General features: G+C 43.4%; 1 long non-coding RNA gene across 1 annotated transcript; it reads right to left on the reverse strand.

The window, feature by feature from the left end:
* Nucleotides 1-635: 635 nt before the first annotated feature.
* Nucleotides 636-14924, reverse strand: LOC118929624 (uncharacterized). The gene is made up of 3 exons (XR_005031675.2): nucleotides 14834-14924; nucleotides 14525-14750; nucleotides 636-828 (listed from the first exon to the last, which is right to left on the reverse strand). It is a non-coding gene; the product is annotated as an uncharacterized LOC118929624 (long non-coding RNA).
* Between the last annotated feature and the right edge of the window lie 8815 nt (nucleotides 14925-23739).

Consider the following 23739-nt stretch of genomic DNA (forward strand, 5'->3'; position numbering starts at 1 on the left):
ATTAGCCCGGAGATCAGAAGGGGCCTGGAAATGAAGCTGAGCCCTCACTCCTGCGTGGGGGAGAGTCACTTGACCCCAGGTAAGATGATATGGCAAGAACAATAGAAGATAAAGTGAGGACGAAGAGGGGTGAGGGCCGTGGCTGCCCCTGGAGGAGCAGAAACAGAGGGACCGCGCTGGCTGCGCCACAGGCCTGGCTCTCCATGTTGCTGGGTTTTTGCTGGCCACAGAGGCGTAACAGGAATGAAACAGTCTGCAGGCTGTGGCTGCATCAAATATGCTGTAAGATATGCTGATTCTTGCTCCTCCTGAATTATTGAGCATTTGGCTCCCAGGAATCAGCCAGGCGGACAGGGGTGGGCGGCTCCCTCAGCAGCTCTGCGTACTGGACACACAGTCTGCATTTCCTTCTTTTCCAGGAGGTAGAAAATACAACTTTAAAACACCGAGATTTAAGTGTTCCGTCTGCCCTCCTGAACTCCCAGCCTGTTCTAGAATTGCAGACTATCCCAGTGCCTCAAGAAGGATGTGGACTGTGGCCGTTTTCTGGTTTCTGCCGTCAGTGCTATGGCACCTCCTTTGGGGTTGGGTGTCTGCCCGGGGGCCAGGGGCCTTATACCTCCAGGACAGAGAACGGGCTCCAGGGGCTCTGGGCCAGCATCCCGCCCGCTCACTGAAAGGTTCTGAGCAGCAGGTTCCCGGGATGCAGGCAGTTTGGCATGGGAGACACAGGGTGGCCTGGGGCTCCTGCCATGGCTGGACTGCCATCTGGAGGGAAGGGTGGGCTCCGGAGTACATCCCATCAACACCACAGAAATGGGGCGCATTCTGTGGAAAAAACACAAGGAGAAGCAGAACATGCACATGAAACAGGTGCTTGCATGTGGGTGTGTGCCTGCCTGTGTGTGTGTGTGCACATGCATGTGGGGGGGTGTGCATTGGTGTGTGCGTGTGTAAAGGTGTGCACATATATTTGCCCCATATGAGGTGTGAGTGTGTTAAGCACTGGATGAGGGGACAGCCTGAGGGACTCTAGAAAGTCACATCTCAGGAATGTGTGCTCAGCTCCTCCTCACCTGGAATAGACCCTGAGCTCCAGTTGAAGAGCCCTCTCTGGACAGCCACTGGGATTCCAGCCCAGGTGCACAGTGACTTTTCTAGCAAAGGGGCTGCAGTAGTGGCCACAGCCAGTGGAGGGAAGGGGGCGATGCTGGGGGAGGTGGCATGTCATGCGGTCCGTGCAGTGCCTCCTGCCTCTGCCTGCCTCTGCCTCTGTGTGTCTTCACATCGGTCTTTCTCTCTTACACCCAGGCTGCACACAGTCACCCTGTGCTGGAGGTTTGGGAAGCTCATGCGAGAGAACGTGCAAACACATGTTCCCGGTTTTGTTCCCGAGGCGCTGTCCTCTTCTAGCCTCTGTGCTCAGTTTTAAGGACAATGACAAAATGTGTGAGGGCTACTTGGGAACCCATTATCAGTGCAACTTCTTTCTATTGTTGTCATATCTCCCTTTGAGAAAGCAATACACACCCCTACACACCCACACTCATGCATACACATGCAGACATGCACACTTCTCCTATCTCCCTTTGCCTGAAAGTCGGCAGGTGCTCTGGTTGGGTGTCCTGGCACTTGCTCCACACTCCTCACCACCCACTTTGCCCCGTCCAGCCCCATGGCCATCATTTCCAAATAGCATCCCTGTTCTCCCAGCCAACTCTAATACTCCCTGCCTCATTGTTCCTGATCTGGCCCCTGCTCCCTAGAAGCCAAAGCCATGGTCAACAGCCCCCTTACCACTACGCTGGGCTGGAGCTCCGATTCCGGGCCTCACCCTCACTGTGTGGCCTTGAGAATGTGGGCAGGCCCCTATTTGTTTATCTGTAAAATGGAGACAGTAGAAGCTCCTTCCTCTTACTGTCTCTGGGGAGATTAAATGGAATGATATGTAGCTTGGGGCATATTTCAGGTTGTTCTCTACCTGCTAGTTTTATGATTGTGCTTCTTCTCCAGCTGCCCTGCTTCTGTCCACTCTGTCCCAAATTCTTTTCCATCTCAGGTGATTGCACAGGTTATATAATATTTTACTGAAATATTCTTCCTCTCATTTTCCCTTTGTTACATTTTATCCATTCTTCATGTATCAACTTAACTTTCATTTTCTCATTTTAATACAAGTTTCTCACATTTTACCTGAAGTAATTGAATATTAACTAAGCAGATTGGATTACATTTAAGATGTACATTGCAAACTTTAAAGCAATAGCTAAAAACTAAAGCAAAGAAATACAGCTAGGAAGCCAATAAGAAGTTAAAATGGAATGTTATGTTAGCTTGAGTTTTCCAAGGAGCAAACACCCAGATAGTATTACAAATCAGAGGGATTTACAGGAGAAAATGCCTGTAAGGGAATATGAGGTTGGGAGAGCTGTTAGATCATGGTGCAGAATTCAGAGGAAAGGACAAAACATTAAGCAGAAGTTTCAGACTGTGATGCAGGTCTGATAGGTTTTGGTAGGACCAAATGGGGGTCCTCAAGCAAAAGTCACCCAGCAGAGAAATTGCATTGTCCTGCAGGAGTGAGCTGGCCACACTCATCAGTTTGGGAACTGACTGTAGGAAGTGTGGCCCAGGTGCAAACACATGATGAACTCACATTGCAGTTGGAACTGTCAGTTATTAACACTCTAAGAGTGTTCATTTTAAGGGCTGATCCCCAACTTCAGTACTTAAAAATCTAAGAGCTAGAGTGAGGGTAGCGCCTCCTGGTGTGCGGAGTGTTGGAGCCGGTATATAATAGACGATCAAGAAGACTTTCAAGCATGAAAACATATTAGGACCAGGTAAAATTTCATCAGAGAGGAGGGGCGGAAGATGGCGGCGTGAGTAGAGCAGCGGAAATCTCCTCCCAAAACAACATATATCTATGAAAATATAACAAAGACAACCCTTCCTAGAATAAAGACCAGAGGACACAGGACAATATCCAGACCACATCCGCACCTGAGAGAACTCAGCGCCTCGCGAAGGGGGTAAGATACAAGCCCCGGCCCGGCGGGAGCCAAGCGACCCTCCCCCCAGCTCCCGGCGGGAGAAGAGCAGGCAGAGCGGGAGGGAGACGGAGCCCAGGACTGCCGAACACTCAGCCCCAGCCATCCGGGCCAGAGTGCAGGGCGCTCGATACTAGGAAAACAGGGCAGCAAGAACAGTGAGCAGGCACTGGAGGCTGGGCGACAGAGGGCATAAGAAAAGCGCGCGACCATTTTTTTTTGCTTTTTTGCTGTTTTGTTTTGGCGAGCGCTTTTTGGAAGTCTTAAAGGGATAGGGACCCCAATACTAGGGAAACAGGGCAGAAAGACCGGTGAGCAGAGGCCTGAGGCTGGCACCGGAGAATAAAGAAAAACGAACGACCACCTTTTTTTTTTTTTTTTAATTAAAAACTTTTTTTTTTTTTTTAATTAAAAACTTTTTTTTTCTTTTTTCTTTTTGATGGGCGTTGTTTTGTTTTGGCGGGTGCTTTTTGGAAGTCTTAAAGGGGCAGGGCGGGTCACTTAATCCAGAGGTAGGGAATCCGGGATCTCTGGGCACCCTAACCCCTGGGCTGCAGGGAGCAGGGAGGCCCCTTACGGAGATAAATAGCCTCCCAGCCGCTCCTGCTCCAACGCGACTCCACCATTTTGGAGTAGCTGCCCGAGCCAGGCCACGCCCACAGCAACAGCGGAGATTAACTCCATAGCAGCCCGGCAGGAAGCAGAAACCCTGTCTATGCGCAGCTGCGCAGCACAAGCCACTAGAGGTCGCTGTTCTCCCAGGAGAGGAGGGCCACAAACCAACAAGAAAGGAAGTCCTTCCAGCCGTCACTCGTCCCAGCTCTGCAGACTATTCCTATAACCATGAAAAGGCAAAGCTACAGGCAGACAAAGATCACAGAGACAACACCAGAGAAGGAGACAGACCTCACCAGTCTCCCTGAAAAAGAATTCAAAATAAGAATCATAAACATGCTGACAGAGATGCAGAGAAATACGCAAGAGAAATGGGATGAAGTCCGGAAGGAGATCAGAGATGCCAGAAAGGAGATCGCAGAAATGAAACAAACTCTGGAAGGGTTTATAAGCAGAATGGATAGGATGCAAGATGTCATTGATGGAATTGAAATCAGAGAACAGGAACGCATAGAAGCTGACCTAGAGAGAGACAAAAGGATCTCCAGGAATGAAACAATATTAAGAGAACTGTGTGACCAATCCAAAAGGAAAAATATCCGTATTATAGGGGTCCCAGAAGAAGAAGAGAGAGGAAAAGAGATGGAAAGTATCTTAGAAGAAATAATTGCTGAAAACTTCCCAACACTGGGGGAGGAAGTAATCGAACAGACCACGGAAATACACAGAACCCCCAACAGAAAGGATCCAAGAAGGGCAACACCAAGACACATAATAATTAAAATGGCAAAGATCAAGGACAAGTAAAGAGTGTTAAAGGCAGCTAGAGAGTAAAAGGTCACCTATAAAGGGAAACCCATCAGGCTAACGCCAGATTTCTCAACAGAAACCCTACAGGCCAGAAGAGAATGGCATGATATATTTAATACAATGAAACAGAAGGGCCTTGAACCAAGGATACTGTATCCAGCACGACTATCATTCAAATATGACAGTGGGATTAAACATTTCCCAGACAAACTAAAGCTGAGGGAATTTGCTTTCCACAAACCACCTCTACAGAACATCTTACAGGGACTGCTCTAGATGGGAGCGCTCCTAGAAACAGCACAGCACAAAACACCCAACATATGAAGAATCGAGGAGGAGGAACAAGAAGGGAGAGAAGAAAAGAATCTCCAGACAGTGTATATAAAAGCTCAATAACTGAGCTAAGTTAGGCAGTAAGATACTAAAGAGGCTAACCTTGAACCTTTGGTAACCACGAATTTAAAGCCTGCAATGGCAATAAGTACATATCTTTCAATAGTCACCCTAAATGTTAATGGGTTGAATGCACCAATCAAAAGACACAGAGTAACAGAATGGATAAAAAAGCAAGACCCATCTATATGCTGCTTACAAGAAACTCACCTCAAACCCAAAGACATGTACAGACTAAAAGTCAAGGGATGGAAAAACATATTTCAAGCAAACAACAGTGAGAAGAAAGCAGGGGTTGCAGTACTAATATCAGACAAAATAGACTTCAAAACAAAGAAAGTAACAAGAGATAAAGAAGGACACTACATAATGATAAAGGGCTCAGTCAAACAAGAGGATATAACCATTCTAAATATATATGCACCCAACACAGGAGCACCAGCATATGTGAAACAAATACTAACAGAACTAAAGGGGGATATAGACTGCAATGCATTCATTCTAGGAGACTTCAACACACCACTCACCCCAAAGGATAGATCCACTGGGCAGAAAATAAGTAAGGACACGGAAGCACTGAACAACACAGTAGAGCAGATGGACCTAATAGACATCTATAGAACTCTACATCCAAAAGCAGCGGGATATACATTCTTCTCAAGTGCACATGGAACATTCTCCAGAATAGACCACATACTAGGCCACAAAAAGAGCCTCAGAAAATTCCAAAAGATTGAAATCCTACCAACCAACTTTTCAGACCACAAAGGCATAAAACTAGAAATAAACTGTACAAAGAAAACAAAGAAGCTCACAAACACATGGAGGCTTAACAACACGCTCCTAAATAATCAATGGACCAATGACCAAATCAAAATGGAGATCCAGCAATATATGGAAACAAATGACAACAACAACACTAAGCCCCAACTTCTGTGGGACACAGCAAAAGCAGTCTTAAGAGGAAAGTATACAGCAATCCAAGCATATTTAAAAAAGGAAGAGCAATCCCAAATGAATGGTCTAATGTCACAATTATCGAAATTAGAAAAAGAAGAACAGATGAGGCCTAAGGTCAGCAGAAGGAGGGACATAATAAAGATCAGAGAAGAAATAAATAAAATTGAGAAGAATAAAACAATAGCAAAAATCAATGAAACCAAGAGCTGGTTCTTCGAGAAAATAAACAAAATAGATAAGCCTCTAGCCAGACTTATTAAGAAGAAAAGAGAGTCAACACAAATCAACAGTATCAGAAACGAGAAAGGAAAAATCACGACAGACCCCACGGAAATGCAAAGAATTATTGGAGAATACTATGAAAACCTATATGCTAACAAGCTGGGAAACCTAGGAGAAATGGACAACTTCCTAGAAAAATATAACCTTCCAAGACTGACCCAGGAAGAAACAGAAAATCTAAACAGACCAATTACCAGCAACGAAATTGAAGCGGTAATCAAAAAACTACCAAAGAACAAAACCCCCGGGCCAGATGGATTTACCTCGGAATTTTATCAGACATACAGGGAAGACATAATACCCATTCTCCTTAAAGTTTTCCAAAAAATAGAGGAGGAGGGGATACTCCCAAACTCATTCTATGAAGCTAACATCACCCTAATACCAAAACCAGGCAAAGACCCCACCAAAAAAGAAAACTACAGACCAATATCCCTGATGAACGTAGATGCACAAATACTCAACAAAATATTAGCAAACCGAATTCAAAAATACATCAAAAGGATCATACACCATGACCAAGTGGGATTCATCCCAGGGATGCAAGGATGGTACAACATTCGAAAGTCCATCAACATCATCCACCACATCAACAAAAAGAAAGACAAAAACCACATGATCATCTCCATAGATGCTGAAAAAGCATTTGACAAAGTTCAACATCCATTCATGTTAAAAACTCTCAGTAAAATGGGAATAGAGGGCAAGTACCTCAACATAATAAAGGCCATCTATGATAAACCCACAGCCAACATTATATTGAACAGCGAGAAGCTGAAAGCATTTCCGCTGAGATTGGGAACTAGACAGGGATGCCCACTCTCTCCACTGTTATTTAACACAGTACTGGAGGTCCTAGCCATGGCAATCAGACAAAATAAAGAAATACAAGGAATCCAGATTGGTAAAGAAGAAGTTAAACTGTCACTATTTGCAGATGACATGATACTGTACATAAAAAACCCTAAAGACTCCACCCCAAAACTACTAGAACTGATATCGGAATACAGCAAAGTTGCAGGATACAAAATCAACACACAGAAATCTGTGGCTTTCCTATATACTAACAGTGAACCAACAGAAAGAGAAATCAGGAAAACAACTCCACTCACAATTGCATCAAAAAAATAAAATACCTAGGAATAAACCTAACCAAAGAAGTGAAAGACTTATACTCTGAAAACTACAAGTCACTCTTAAGAGAAATTAAAGGGGACATTAACAGATGGAAACTCATCCCATGCTCGTGGCTAGGAAGAATTAATATCAATAAAATGGCCATCCTGCCCAAAGCAATATACAGATTTGATGCTATCCCTATGAAACTACCAGCAACATTCTTCAATGAACTGGAACAAATAATTCAAAAATTCATATGGAAACACCAAAGACCCCGAATAGCCAAAGCAATCCTGAGAAAGAAGAATAAAGTAGGGGGGATCTCACTCCCCAACTTCAAGCTCTACTATAAAGCCATAGTAATCAAGACAATTTGGTACTGGCACAAGAGCAGAGCCACAGACCAATGGAACAGACTAGAGAATCCAGACATTAACCCAGACATATATGGTCAATTAATATTTGATAAAGGAGCCATGGACATACAATGGCGAAATGACAGTCTCTTCAACAGGTGGTGCTGGCAAAACTGGACAGCTACATGTAGGAGAATGAAACTGGACCATTGTCTAACCCCATATACAAAAGTAAACTCAAAATGGATCAAAGACCTGAATGTAAGCCATGAAACCATTAAACTCTTGGAAGAAAACATAGGCAAAAACCTCTTAGACATAAACATGAGTGACCTCTTCTTGAACATATCTCCCCGGGCAAGGAAAACAACAGCAAAAATGAGTAAGTGGGACTATATTAAGCTGAAAAGCTTCTGTACAGCAAAAGACACCATCAATAGAACAAGAAGGATCCCTACAGTATGGGAGAATATATTTGAAAATGACACATCCGATAAAGGCTTGACGTCCAGAATATATAAGGAGCTCACACGCCTCAACAAACAAAAAACAAATAACCCAATTAAAAAATGGGCAGAGGAACTGAACAGACAGTTCTCCAAAAAAGAAATACAGATGGCCAACAGACACATGAAAAGATGCTCCACATCGCTAATTATCAGAGAAATGCAAATTAAAACTACAATGAGGTATCACCTCACACCAGTAAGGATGGCTGCCATCCAAAAGACAAACAACAACAAATGTTGGCGAGGCTGTGGAGAAAGGGGAACCCTCCTACACTGCTGGTGGGAATGTAAGTTAGTTCAACCATTGTGGAAAGCAGTATGGAGGTACATCAAAATGCTCAAAACAGACTTACCATTTGACCCAGGAATTCCACTCCTAGGAATTTACCCTAAGAACGCAGCAATCAAGTTTGAGAAAGACAGATGCACCCCTATGTATATTGCAGCACTATTTACAATAGCCAAGAATTGGAAGCAACCTAAATGTCCATCAATAGATGAATGGATAAAGAAGATGTGGTACATATACACAATGGAATACTACTCAGCCATAAGAAAAGGTCAAATCCAATCATTTGCAGCAACATGGATGGAGCTGGAGGGTATTATGCTCAGTGAAACAAGCCAAGCGGAGAAAGAGAAATACCAAATGATTTCACTTATCTGTGGAATATAAGAACAAAGGAAAAACTGAAGGAACAAAATAGCAGCAGAATCACAGAACTCAAGAATGGACTAACAGGTACCAAAGGGAAAGGGACTGGAGAGGATGGGTGGGTAGGGAGGGATAAGGGGGGGAGAAGTAGGGGGGTATTAAGATTAACATGCATGGGGGGGTAGGAGAAAAGGGAGGGCTGTACAACACAGAGAAGGCAAGTAGTGATTCTACAACATTTTGCTATGCTGATGGACAGTGACTGTAAAGGGGTTTATAGGGGAGACCTGGTATAGGGGAGAGCCTAGTAAACATAATATTCGTCATGTAAGTGTAGATTAGGGATACCAAAAACAAAGCAAAAAAAAAAAAAAAGGGCAGTTCCTGTGTGGTAACCTCCAACGAGTTCTACACAAGGGTATAAAGGGCATATAAAAGTGTAGGCAAAGGGTCTGTTTGTGTTTATACAGAAGATCAAAGCCTAATTGGGCTACCCCGAAAATGAACTAAGATACGATATGAAAAAGAACTTCCAACATCTGCACTCTCTGGAAGACTCATGCCAGAAGATGATCATCAAAAAACCCCAACAAAGATCCACGCATTGCTACAGCTGTACATGCACTCATCCCACCAGTTCCTGGACTTGCCATGGGAATGAAGAAGGAGATATCTAAGCTGGCCTGTGCATACAGTAAAACAACAAATTTGACTGGATCTATACTGTTGGAACTCAACCAAGAATTTGGAGAAGTGCAAATTGTAGCGCTCCAAAGTCTTACAACTACAGACTATTTACTGTTAAGAGAACATATGGCATGTGAACAGTCCCCAGGAATGGGTTGTTTTAATTTGTCTGATTTCTCTCAGACTGTTCAAGTTCAGTTGGACAATATCCACCATATCATAGATAAGTTTTCACAAATGCCTAAGGTGCCTAACTGATTTTCTTGGTTTCACTGGAGATGGCTGGTAATTACAGATATGCTTTGGTTATGTAACTATACTCCTATTATGTTAATGTGTGTGCACAATTTAAGTAGTAGCTTAAAACCTATATATGCTGAAGTTACTCTACAAGATATGTCAAAGAAATAATCAATCTTCCCATGTTTTCTTCCGCCTGCTACTTCTATAGCTTTTCTTCTTCCTTCCTAATTACAACCCTTAAATAGAATTCGTGCCTCATATCAAATTTACCGAGTATCATAATTCTTCCAAGTGGTAAAGATACCTCAAGACAAATGCTGGGCATAGAAGCCACAGGGCATAAATATGCAAAGAAGTAAAAAGCTAACCTTTTCAAACAATAAGGCTTCCCTCTCACTTACCAACTTCACATTTCCCTGTAAGGCCCCGGAAGATGACTGGTTAGCCAGAGACGGGTAAGATTCCTCAAGGGAGGAACAACCTAAGACAGGCACAGTCTCAGGGGGGCCATCAGGTGGGAAATTGGGGATCAACAGAGGTGAGGCTTAAAACCTCACCCCCCCTGTTCTGAGAGAAATCTTCTGCATACGTGGATGTTTTATTGCCCTGGTCTAGCTTGGATTAATACATAGTCTACAGGCACACACCTGATCATCTACATTTGCTCTCTTACAACACTAAACTATGTTTTCTACCTTTATCTTGTATCTACCTACCACTTCAGCATTTTATTAAAAATAATAATAATAAAGAGAGAAATGTGGTATCCACATATAAATCAAGTATAAAAACCAAATGAGTATTCATATTTGAACTGACTGTTTAGAGTTCATAATGCATGAGCAAAACCGAAAGTTTCTGTGATGACTGCCCTTGTACTGTTCACTATGTAACTTATTCATTATGTAAGAATTTGTTCTACAAGTAAGAACTTGTTTGTTATGCCTCAGAAGATTGGAGACTGATGAAAATTAGGCTTGGGGTGGATTAATGATTGTACATTGAGCATTGACTCCCCTATACAGAATTTTATTGTCGTTAACAACCATTTGATCAATAAATATGAGAGATGCCTTCACAAAAAAAAAAAAAAAAAAAGGACAGACTTCCAATGGTAAAATAAATAAGTAACCGGGATATAATGTATAGCATAAGGAATATAGTCAAGATATTGTAACAGCTTGGTAGGGTGATAGCTGGAACCTAGAATTATGTATATAAATGTTCTACCACTGTGTTGTACACTTGAAACTAATGTAATGTAATACTGTGCGTCAACTACCCTTCAATAAAAAATAATTATTTAAAAAAAAAAATCTAAGAGCTATATTTTCATGACCACTACCAAGATTAAAAAATTTTTGACAAAACTAAAAATATTTGGAAAAGAGGGACAAATGAGACAAATAAAGCATAAATAGTAAAATGTCAGACCTAAATGCAACCATATCAAAATTACATTAAACGTAAATGGACTAAACACTTCAATAAAGGCAGAGTTTGTGAGACCAAGTTATAAAGTAAGGACCAATTATATTCTGCCTATCAGAGATGTGCTTTAAATACTAAGACAAAAAGAAAACAAAAGTAAGAGAAAAGAAACCATGACAACTTTAGGCACGAGAAATCCAGATTGTCTTTGCTAATATCAGAATAAAGGACTTTTGCCCAATAGCATCACTAGAAACAAATAGTCTCCCTTCCACATGAAAAAAGGGACCATACACTAGGAGGATTTAACTATTATAAATATGTGTGCACATAACAACATATAGGGAACAATATATAAAGCTAAAACTGAGCCCCAACTTCAGTGTTTGTCTCCAGCCCATGGAGATTGTTGGGAGTTCTACTTGTCTTTCCTGATCTTAGCCCCACACCACATGGAACCCAAAAATGTCTTGAAGGAAAAGTGGCATGGACCGCCAGGCTCACTTCATTATGTGACCCTTCTTGCGAGGACTTCTGCACTTCTAGAGCTAGCTGATTTGGTAGCTCCCAAAACCTCTGATCAGCTTTGTTGTTTTTGTTTGTATTCTTATCCAGCTTTTTATTCTATTTATTCATAGATGGAAAGGTAGACTGACATAACTAGTAAATCATAGTAGATACAGAACAGAGAAGCCTTGTTCTGACAACTTCTCTTCCCAAACAATGTTGTATCTACTTTCTACACCTCAAAATTTCCTCATAGATACATACAACCATAAGTTGTAACCATATGCAGAATTCTATTTGTATAGTTGTGTTCAATATATATTTTCTTATTAGAATTTAAGTTCCACAAGAGTAAAGACAAATTTCTCTTGTCCATCACTCTAACACTGAGGCCAACACAAATAGAGAAAAATGTAGACAGACAGATAGATAAATAGATAGTTAGATGAGATAATAGATGATAGAAGATAGAGATAGAGATAGGAAGAGGTAAGAGATAGAGATGAACACAGATACTAGATGATAATGATATAGATAGATAGATACATAGATAGATATAGATGATAGATGATAGATAGATAGACGATAGATAGCAGACACATGGACAGATAGATAAATGTAAAGAGAATAAACAATTGAATGAATGTATTTCAAAATATGTTTCTATATTTCCCTGGTACATAGACTGCATATACCTCCCCAGCTTATGGAAGACTTTTCCGGGAAGAAAGAGGGGGATCAAGTCAGAATAGCTTCAGGAAAGCTGTATACTCAAAATTTATAGCTGTGTTTAAAAGATTTTGAGGAAGGGATCTTGACTGCACATTTTACTTTTGCTTGTCTGGGAATTGACTGTGCATTTTAAACTTGTTTCATGTCCCAAAATACAGGGAGGGTAATCAGGATGATTCTCATATTTTAATCCTAAATCCACCCTTACAACATTTATCATCTGATCATGTTACTTATGCACCCTGTACTCATATTCTCTGTAAAATGAGGGTGGTAATATTGTCTACCTTACCGGGTCTTTGCAAGAATTCTTTTTGCAAGGATTCAGTAAGATGAATGTAAAACACTAAAAGCATTACCTGGCATATAGTTAAAAAGGCAATTAAAAATATCGTTAACAGTACAGTGTGTAATGACATAGAATTAGAGTGCAGATAAAATATTTTGCAAAGAAGGACAGTTGCAGTACTCTCCTCAGTTTACTCCTTACAGACCTTTGTCTTAATCCAATTAAGGTTTATAACAACTGATTCCTGTTAAATTATCAAATAAGGACTCAGAAGCCTTTATGTCAACTCCATTATAGTGGGGTTTCACACCTCTAATTACACAGTTCTCTTTGTTATTTTTCTCCTATTCTTTTACTACAAGTAGTAACTTAGGAAAACATTCTTTAGAAGTCAGGTAAGCAAAGAATGTTTCTTGGGAAGACAGGCACATTCTTGGTTACCCTCCATTTTTTAAATAGTGTGTAGCCCACTGAGAATACATTTCAGCTTAGGAATTTTTTATTTTTTTTATTGCAACGAAATATTTTCCATTCAGGAGAGTTTTTGTGAAAATAATTGTTTGATCAATGAACAAAGACAGCAAGGGCCAGCTGATTCAATTGCTTCTCTCAAGATAAGCAAAGAAAACTTCAGAATCTTAGTGCTCATATTGTGCACTTGCCCTCTGACTCACCAGCTACACTCCAACCTGGTTATCTGGCCAATTGCTTCAGCAATTGGCCTGTGGGGTCCCCTCAGCAGTTACTGATTGCAGTTCTATCTTTCCTGAATACCAAATGCGAAGTTCACTGACAGTCTCATGTTCTACTGTTTTAAAGAAGGTCAATGTTCCTTTATTAATTGTATTGAGCTTAGACTTCATAGAAACAAGGACTCACTTTTTATTCAGATTCATGTTTTGTCTTTTAAATACCATTTGGTAAGTTAGATAATCACGATGATATGCTCCAGCATCAACAATGATTATTGGTAAGCCTATAGTGCAGCCTATCGGAGCAGGAATGTGGAAGAGGCAGAGAGCTGATGGTTTCAAGGGTTTGTCCTACAGAGAAAGTGGTTGGCACTGGGCATCCTGGCTGTGGCACCAGCAGGTGGCACGGAGGCAACTAACTCAGCACCTCTGCAGCTTCCCTTTGACAGTGAGGTTTGCGCTCATTCATCCAGACCCCTCTAAGCTAAAAACCACCGACTGCATCCATGGCATTCTTTCCCTTCTCTTGGGTCTGATTGGCAACAAATTTAATTTACTCCTCTGCTGCATCTTGCTGACAAAGCACCAGGGATCTTTGGATAAATGATGGACAACACTTCCCGTGCGCCCGGGAATCTGAGCAGTTGGAAGATACCAGTCATTCATTCATCATGGTAGCAGCCAGGGCAGCACAATTAGGAAGAAGGTTCCAGGGCTGCCCGCCATGCTAGTGACATGCTGCCCAGGTGTGGGAAGGAGGAACTGGAAGCCAGCGCCCAGCCACCAGCTGCCAGGGCCTGTCTGCTGCCAACTCAGATCAGATCATGCACACACTCGACATCAAATGTCAGGTCGTGTGCAAAGGGGCCATTACCAACAGCATCCCCTGCCCACCTACACCTGACCCCCAACTCCTGCTCCACTGGGTTAGAGTGAGCTCTTGATTCTTCCATTATTTCTGCTAGGACTTAACTTCATATTTTTAAATAGCAATTTATACTGTTGTTTCTTGGTTTTTTAAGTTTATAAATTCTGTTTCCACCTTCTACTCTGGACAATGAGGGCCTAGTGGAATTGTCCCCCCACCCAGCACGGGCGCACGCATTCACAGCAGAACACAGAGTGGACTACGGTTTTCTTTCTTGGCACAGACTTCTTCCTGGCTTCCACAGCGCCCTTTTGCCTGTCTCTTACCTGCGCCCGACCTTCCAGGGGGAGCTAGGCAGTTCCTCTCGGAGCGGTTAACCTCACCGGGCCATCGGCAGCCCAGTTGGCGAGGAGGTGTCCCCTGGTGCGAAGGAGCTGCCCCCAAGCCGGCTGCAAGGAGCTCTCCTTGTCACCTGCCGTGCGGGGTGCTCCCCTGGGTTCGTTGCGTTCTGGACCCCACATCCTCTTGTTGGAAGACAAAACCCAGTAGCTTCTGCGGGAGAAAAATGCACAAGAGTTTGAATTTTATAATTTTGCAGTTTTACTGAAATACTTGAACATAGTTTTGAAGTTTACCTTCACATTGTAAACTTGGGGCTGTTGAGATATTGAATTAATGGGTGTGTGTGAGTTGCTGTTTCCACCAGGGAAGGGTTAAGGGCCCTCGAGAAGGATGCGCCCGCGTCTCTAGTAGGCTAGGGACCTGCTTGTGGGAAGGCACCGCCCCGCGTCCCCATGGCAGCCCCGGGACGGCAGGCCAGGCCCTCGGGGTGAGCCCCCCACCGCAGGCACGGTGCTTGGGTGGGGCCGCGGCCGCTGGGGCAGACACGCGGGCACCTGCGCCCCCTGCTCTCCGTCAGGTGCGCAGACCCTCCCGCCGCCGGCAGCCGGCCGCCCGAGTCAGACCCTCCGGGCGGTCTGGTTGCTCTAGGGGTCGGCGGCGCCCGCGGCTCCCTTCCCGGGGGGTCCCGCCGGGTCACCCCACTCGCATCTTCCATCCGCCCCCCAAGCCCTCCTGCGCCGCCTGATGAGACTCTGCCCCCCCTGCCGCCCTCTCCGTCTCGCGCTCACGCCTGATCTGCTTCCCGCTTTCAGGAGATCTCCAGGGAGGTGGGGGCGGGGGGCGTTCGGGGAAATCCGAGGAGCAGAAATGCAGATTTGCACTGGAAAACAGAACTGTGCTGAAAACACGCCGTGTGGCTTTGCCCTTGTGCTGACAGCGCACAGCCGGCCGACGCGGGGCCCTGGGTCCTGGGGCGAGGCCCTCCGCCGCCGCCCTCCTCCGGGCCGCCCCAGGGGCCCGCAGCCGCCACGCCCGCGCCCTCAGGACCCAGGCCCGGCCCATCCGGGGCACCCCGGGCCGCCGCCACCCGCGCCCGGCTCTGCCTTGGGCCGGTCGGCGAAGGGCTTTGCACCTCCGTCTCTCGGACAGCGCTCCGCACGCGCGTCCCCGGGGTTCCCCGTGTGTGCCCCTGTCTCTCTCGGGTCCTCCCGGCTTCCCTCTCCAGGCCCCGGGGGGCGCGCTCTGTGTGTCCCCCGCGCCGCGCCCAGCAGGCATCCTGGGGCCCTCGTGGCTCCCCCCTGGGGTCTAAGGCTCCCGCGCAAACAGCGCCGCTCCGCGCCCCCCCGCCGGACCGGACGCAGGCCCCGCTGTGCCCCCTGCGTGGACTCCCAGCCCACCGCGCCCTCACGCCAGGGCGTCCCCAGGGCGGGCTTCCCGGGGCGCGCGCCCACCCTGACACTACGGGCAGATTTTAAAATGAAATTTATATTCTTCCTTTGATGTTATTAAGAACTAGAAAATTATTTAAAATTCCACCTAGATTTGATTTATTAAAATAACAAGTTAGTCTTCAAATATATGAAACATACCCTAATCCTTAAATGTGTGTTTAGTGGACATTTTATACACACAATGAAAATCATGCTCATCATACAAAATATTAATTCAAAAGTGATATTCGGTGTCCTGTGGTATCCAAGTGCACCCTGTGAGCATTTTAGTGGAATTCTGCTTTATTTATATATATAAATACAACACACACATATATACACACAGTTTTTTTCTCTTTTGGTTAGAATGTGAGGATATTAACCCTGATGTTTGAGGTTTTGTAACCTTGAATTTTCAAATTTCTAATTAATTTATAGTTACCTTAACTGAGGTCTTCCTCCTTCTTTTTCCCCAAATAATTTGTCCGCTTAAGACATCTTAAGAAAAGACGATTTTGTAGACAACACAGAGACTTGAGCAGGAGTGGGGACACACAAACCGTGTGCTGGCAGAGCTGATGGGGCAGACGGGACGGTGTCTTCTTGGGAACTGCCCCTGGCTGAGCCTGGACGGAACGACCTTTACCCGGACCGCGCCCCTCCGGAGCGGTGGGCGGCAGGGTGGGGAGCACGCTGACAGTCAGGGGCTCTCATTTCCCAGCTGCCCATGCCCAGCCTGAAACTTGAAGGACACAGGAACTGTATTTTTGTAGAACCGTATTTTAACTATTTTCATTGTTTTATCATTTTTTAAATGGTGGCCTTTTTATTGGACCTATTTTAAAGTAATCGTTGATGTGACTGAGGTCTATAATGTAACAATGAATATTTTCTGATAAATAAATTTCATAATGTGGACAAACTTGTTCTTGTAGCAGATACTATGAAAATCAAAATTAAATAGTAGTTTTTAAAATAGGAGACCTTTAAATGTAATTAGGGGCTTAAAAAACATGTTTCATCACCTCCAAATAATTTTAGGATGGACATGACTTCACTGAATCATAATAAAAGGCAACAAGCCAAAGCAGAAGACCTTTAAATTAAACATGAAAAGAAAGTTACCAGTTCCAGGAGATACCTGATATTTGAGTAAGTTACCAAGGGAGGCTGTGAAATTTCTGAAGCTTTGAGGGGCAAAAAAAATACAGCAAATTTTGCTTGGTATTAATTAGGTGTAAATTCCATAGGGAAAAAATCTGGTATAGCTGGTAGAGGAGCAGAACTGGTGGTCCACACCCTGGGGGAGAGTGTCGGGGAGAATAGTGTAATTTGCAATGTTTCAAAAGGCAACAAATACCATACTTCATGACCACAACTGTCACAGTGAAGTTGTCACTAGTTCTCAAGCTTCTTCCTGTTCCACTTGGCATTGTATCTGCTCATTCTCTCTATCCTCTCTCTTTTATTTGTTCATTTATCCCTCCAGAAAGGCCACACTGAGACAAATATGAAAAGAATCTTCTCAGCTGAATGCTAAGCAGTGGAGGGTGGGACGGTCAGGGTTCTCCCAGCACCAGGGAGAGGGTAGGAGGAAGTCCTGAAATGAGACCCTCCAGAGAGGGGCTGGCCCCGGCCTCCTCTGCCATCCCACATGACGGCGTGCGTAGACTCAGAGCATATTCTAACCTATAGCAGAGACCAGGGCAGGAATGAGCTGGAAGTCTCCTTTTTATTTCTCATGCCTAAGGATGAATTTGAATATAAAACGCATGGGAAAATTAGGCAATTATCTGAACAAAAAATAAATTATGAAAGAGAACAGTGTGTATTTGTCTAGACTGCCTGCCTTCTTCTAAGTGAATTTCTGAAGATATCTAGCAATGGTGTCTAAATTACTGACCTACAGGCCCTGCCCAGGGCATCCTTTTGGCAGAGCTTATCAGGTTCCTGATTTTCCAAACGAGGAAATTAGCCCCATTTCCTGAGTTCCCTGATGTTTGGCTGCTGTTCATGAACACTTGGGCTGCCCTGGCCCAGAAAACCCCCCTGTACCAACTCTGCACAACTGCAGGAGAATGGAACGCGTGCTTCCCCAAGTCACCACCCTTTTGCACCTGAACGCTTCTCGGATCTGTCACCTCCACGCACAAGTCCCATGCAGTCTCACTGGCCCTGCCCTTGCCCTGCCACAAGAGATCCTTCTGTTGTTAACAAACCGCAGGGAAAGGAAGCCATGGTCACCCATGTTAGCACATGGTGCAGACTGCCTTCATTTTCTTCCACCCCATGTGTCATTTCCAAGGAGGGCCCATTGGTCTGGCACATGGTAGTCAATGCCAGGGTCAGTTCCTTCTCAGAGTGTAGAAGACTGTCCCATCTCTCATTTGGTGCCCACTGTACCACACCTCGTAAAGCTTAAAAGAGTGAAATGTGGCTAATAGAGTGGCTAATCCATTCGGTTTCTTAATTCCCCTATAGAGCATCTTTTTTCTACAACAGATGTTTTCAAAATAATTAAGTGATGGGGAACATGCATTATTGAAAATGCTGGATGCCTCCCTAATGTGCTCCACATTTGTATATTTGTCAGCACAGAATGGAGTGCTCAGAAATGTTGTGCTATTTATTCTGCAAATTACCAAACATTCACCCTAGCCAAGGAGAAGAAGAGGGCAGAATGCAGCCCAGCTAACTCTCCAGTCCCGAGAATGTGCCATCATCAGTGGCCTCAGAAATCATGGAGTCCTGTTCAATATATGAGCAGGAAACCCTCCTAAAAAAAATATCCAGTTGGTCAACCATCCATAAAACAATTGCTGAAATTAGGGCCATTTATTCATTTAATTTTAATATTTCATAGATTTCACATTCTCTGTTGGAAACTTTCATCCAACATTAAGTGACTTTTGGACTGAGAAATTTCTTTACATTTCTAATTATTTTTTAAATATCTGGATCTGTCCCATATCTAATGTCTTTATGCCTGGTTCACCTAAGGCCCCTATCCCAGACTTTCAACCTGCTGGGCAGACACTGCATTCCTGAGTCACTTGCTCTTCATTCTGACCAACGTTTGCGCAGGGAAAAATCTCAACACATGTCCACATTGTCAATATTACAGGCATGTAAATGCCCCCAGGAAATATATGGGTCTCAGCTGTTGAAATAATTTTGCCATTTTCATATGACTCTAGATTGCTCTCTCCCTTTTGGAGTATATTTTTGGGTGTGATATAATTGTTAAAGCACTTTTAAACCTCATACCTCAAGTTTGGGCTGGTGACCTGCACTTTTTCCCTTTATATCTCAGGCTCATGCGTGAGAGTTTGTAGACCCTGCTCTGAAATCACAAATGGTTGAAAGACATTAGAATTAGAATAACATGCTCTCATCAAGGCAAATGGATTTCAAGTTCAGAAGAACTGCTCATATTCAAGAATATCTTTCTAAAAGGAATCCCATTGTTCCAGAATGCCTGTGGTCTCGAAAGTGAAAATTTTCTTCATTAATTTTTCCAGTGACTATTTATGAGACACTCACCTGGTTCCAGGTGTGGGTAGAGCCAGGCATGTGATGAAGGAGACTCCAGCTTACACAGAGCTCATGCAGATGGAGACAGGTAACGAGCAAAGAGAACAATGCACCAGTTCAATTCCTGACTGAGGCCCTAAGAGTCTCATGACCAGTGTGTGCGTGCAGATCTGTCATTTCCTGGTGCGGTTACCCCAGGCTGAGCTGGCTGTCTACCCTGGTTTCTGGAACTTCAAGGAGGTTTGGGAAGATCATCATCTGAACTGTGTTCAGGGCTACGGGCTTAGTTAGATGTTCTCTAAATGAGATGTGGGGAGCATGAAAATGCCTTCACACATTTTCTTCTCCACCCACAATTCCATTTCAATGGGGAAGGACCAAGCCCAGCACTGGAACCTGTACTGGACGGTGGAATGGGATTCATGGAGCGTTGTCCTCCTCCCTGTTAGAAAGCAGCAGTTGGTATCAGCCAGTTGGGCTAGACATTACAAGAAGAAGGACAAGGGAGGGGGAAGGAGGAGGAGCTGGAGAAGAAGGGGAATTATTCAAATGCAGAAGAAATAAGTATGCATTTTAATACTAAATGGCATTTTTGGTACTATTAGCATTTTTGACAAATGATCAAAAATCACCATTTAATACTATGTACCTTTAAGAAATTTGGGACACTAAATATGGAGCATCGTTATGCTGGCCTGGGATGCTGTGTCATGGAAATGTCATAGTTAATCAATGTCCTTTCCAAGAGAAAACACAAAACTGATTCTTAAGATGTTCATATCCCCCAAAATCACCAAAGACATTATTTTAGAGAAAAATGAATTGCAGACCTTTTGCTTCTAGGAAAATGAGGACATGTCCTTTTCCCTATTCCCATCTCTAAAACCAGACGTTATACAAGAAGCATGCACAATGATTCAGTAAGGCAGAAAGAGGGCCTCCTGGCCAGGACCAGCAGAGGTGACCCCGTGGGGAGCTGGCTGGGCCTCTATCCACCTCATGTATCCCAGACTCGGAGCTTAGAAGCCAGAGACCCAGAGATGACAAAGGGGCAGAAGAAACCCAACAGCAATCTTTTCCCTCTAGACAAAGGGGCAGGAGAACAGCAGCCTACCAGGACAGTCAACTTTAGGCAACAGCCTCCCCGCTCCAGCCAAATGCCACGTCAGCAGTGTCCCCCACAACCCACACTACCACTGGCTGAGTGTGAAACCAGGCCTTCCAACCATACAAGGCTGCAGTGAGATACCCAAAGCCCTTGCCAGATGATGCCAGGAAAGGCCAAGTAGGGAGACTGGACTCCAGTTGCCACCAGGACCCCGACCCTGGGTCACTGGAGACTATCTGGGGCTCCTGAGCTTCCACCCCAAGCAAAAGGTATGAGGTGCACCCCCATCGCTGCTGGGCTGGTGCCAGAGGAGGCCCGGGGGAGGGTCAGGACTTCGATCACTGCCCAGCGTCAATGAGGCCAGCCCTGTGGTGACTGTGGAAGTCACGTGGGGCCAGAATGCAATCCGACCTGGCAGCAATGGAAACCCCCCCACCTTAGGGCACGAGGGGGGTCACTGAGGAGCCTGGACTTCCAGTCCTCCTCCCACCACTGGGCAAGCCCAGAGAAACCAGCTCCGTGAGAAGGCACCGTCAGATCAGAGTCCCGTCTTATCGTGTGACAATGTTAGAAATCACTCATCATCCTACATACCAGGAAGATCTCAAATGGAATGAAGAAACAAAGGCAGTCAGTAGATGCCAAGTCCGGATGGCAGAGATGTTAGAATAATCTGACAAGATCCTAAAGCAGCCATGATCAGTGCTTCAGCGAGCAGTCTGAGCACAGAGGAAATAGAATTAGGAAGTGGAACATCCCAGCCACTAAAAAAGGGACTATATGAAGAAAAACCAAATGAAAAATAGAACTAAACATACAAATACAAAAAAAGAAAAAAAAGTGATTATTTTACTTGGCACCAACATAGAGTTACAGAATCAGTAAACCTGAAGACAGAATAGTAGAAATTACCCAGTATGAGTAACTGAGAGAAAATAGAAAAAGACCAGCGAGACAACAGCAAAATCCCTGACATTCATGTCATTGGAGTCACAGAGAGAGGAGGGCTGAAAACCCCCAAATTTACACAAAAATACATCAAAGTCAAACTTCTAAAATCTAAAGACAATAAAAATGTTTGAAAGAGCTGAGGGAAACACCACCTTATCTGCAGGGAAAAAAATGATCCAAATTACAGCATATTTCTGAACAGAAAGTGTGCAGGCTGGAGCCTCCGAAAGTCCAAAAGAGACGTGACATCTTTCAATCCCTGAAAGGAAAGAGCCCTTAGCCCAGAATCCTGACCACGTGGTGACAGCCATGAGGAATGAAAGGTGTGTCAGGCACTCAGAGGAAGGAGAACTAAGAAAACACACTGCCAGCTGACATGCCCTGAAAGAATAGCTGAAGATTTCTTTACAGAGGAAAAATTATAAGAAGGAAATTTAAAATACCAGGAATAAAGAAAGAAGAGCAGAAAGAATATAATTATGGGCAAATGCAGTATGTTTTTCTTGTCCTCTTGTTTTCCCAATTACATTTGATGATTGACTCAGAGCTTTTAACACTGCTTGACTTTATTCTAGGTATGTAGAGGGAATACTTAAGACACTTATTGCAAACAAGGACGGCAGAGTGACATAAAGAGAGGTAAGCCTCTGCACTTCACTCCAGCTGGCAAAATGTTGTCACAAGTACACTATGATAAATTATGTAGTGTAACAGCTAGAGCACCACAATAAAAGCTAAACAAAGAGATACAGTAAAAACTACTACAAAGAAGGCAAAACTGAATTCTGAAAATTATGTTCAAGTAACCCATGAAGAGGCAGAAAAAAGAAAGAGAAATGAAAAACAGAGAGAACACATAGACAACAAAAACTAAATGGCAGAATTAATCCCTAACACAACAAATACATTAAATAAAAATGACCTAAATATTTCAGTTAGAAGGCAGAGATTGGCAGAGTGGATTTTTTAAAACAACTATGACAACCATATGCTGAGTACAAGAAACTCACTTCAAACATTATAGTATAAGCAGGTAGAGATAAAATGATGGTTTAATTCAATACCTATAAAAATCCTACCATGGTTTTTTTTGTGGATATAGACAATACTATTAAAAAACTACATGGAAATGAAAAGGAACTAGAAGAATATTTTTTAATTGGAAAAGAAGAATAAAGTTGGAAGAACCATCTGATTTCCAGACTTATTTTATGCCAGCAGTAATCCAGACAGTATAGTATTCAGGAAAGGAGAGTCGTATGGATTGTAGAACCAAATAGAGAATCCAGAAATAGACCCACAGAGACAAGCTCAACTTATTTTTGATAAAAGTCCAAAAGCAATTCAATGCTTTTAAAAAGGAAAATCTTTCAACAAATGATGTTGGGTGAAATCGGACATCTATAAACAAAAAAATAAGCAAATAAATTCTGACCTAAACTTTATACTTTATACAAAAATGAATTCAGAATATTTCAGAGACTTGAATATAAAATGTAAAATTTTACAACTTTAGAAAAAAAATGTAGAAAATCTTTGGGATCTATGGATAGGTAAATAGATCCCAAACCATGATCCATTACAGAAAAATTTGATAAATAAGACTTCATTAATATTAAAACTTTAACTCTGTGAAAAGACCCTCTTATGAGTATGAAATGATGATCTATAGACTGGGAGAAAATATGTGCAAAGCACATAGGCATCTAGGTTATACAAAGGCAAACATCTTCATTATATAAAGGACTCTTACACTTCAATATTTAAAAAATAATAATCCAAATAGAAAATGGGAAAAAGACATGAAAAAACATTTCCCTGAGGAAGATATGCAGATGGCAAAGAAGTGCCTAAAATTATATTAAACATCATTAACAACTAGGGAAATGCAAACTGAAACTATGATCCATCATTACACATCCATCAGAAATGCTGAAATCCAAAAAACACCACCAAATCCTAGCTAGAACATGCAGAAGCTAGATCCCTCACCCACCACAGGGAGGGTGTGAAGTGGGGTATCATTCTGGGAGACAATCTGTGGTTTCTTAACAGATAAAATGTGCAAATACCACTGGATCAAGCAGTTACACTCCTGGATTATTTTCCCAGAGAAGTGGGAACTTAGGCTCAGAGGAGCTCTAGGCATAACCACCAGAAGCCAAAACAAGCCGAT

This window comes from Manis pentadactyla, chromosome 2, assembly GCF_030020395.1.
Source record: "Manis pentadactyla isolate mManPen7 chromosome 2, mManPen7.hap1, whole genome shotgun sequence".
Taxonomy (NCBI): Eukaryota; Metazoa; Chordata; class Mammalia; order Pholidota; family Manidae; genus Manis; species Manis pentadactyla.